Raw genomic sequence first — 587 nt, 5'->3', positions numbered from 1 at the left:
CAGTGAGAACCTCAACAGAGCCCAGCCTACTGGCCCACTGATCTCAGCCTTCCAGCCTCTTAAACGATGAGAAATAATTTCCTGTATAAGCCACCCAATTCCATCATGCATGGACCAGTGCTCTCAAAGAGGACCATTATTTATTTATTTATCTTATATATTTATATATTTTTTTTTAATTTTTGAGACAGTCTCACTTTGTCACCCTCCGTAGAGTGCTGTAGTGTCACAGCTCACAGAAATCTCTTTTGCCTCAGCCTCCCCAATAGCTAAGACTACAAGCGGCCACAAAATAACACCTGGCTATTTTTAGAGACCAGACCTTGCTCTTGCTCAGGCTGGTCTCGAACTCCTGAGCTCAGGCAATCCATCCACCCCGGCCTCCCAGAGTGTTAGGATTACAGGCCTGAGCCACCACATCTGGCCCATAATTTATTTTTCTGTCTAAAATGTAAAACCTTTAGTATGATGATCAAGAAATCTTCTGGTTCAGAAAGATTGCAGAGAAAGACAGAGAAACCAAGTGGGAAGAAAAGGAAGAAGAAGAACACGAGAGAGGGAGGGGAAGAGAAGGGAATGGAGAAGGG

The sequence above is a fragment of the Otolemur garnettii genome, unplaced genomic scaffold (genome assembly GCF_000181295.1).
Source record: "Otolemur garnettii isolate 467f Iridium unplaced genomic scaffold, OtoGar3 scaffold00071, whole genome shotgun sequence".
NCBI lineage: Eukaryota > Metazoa > Chordata > Mammalia > Primates > Galagidae > Otolemur > Otolemur garnettii.
This window is presented reverse-complemented; position numbering follows the sequence as displayed.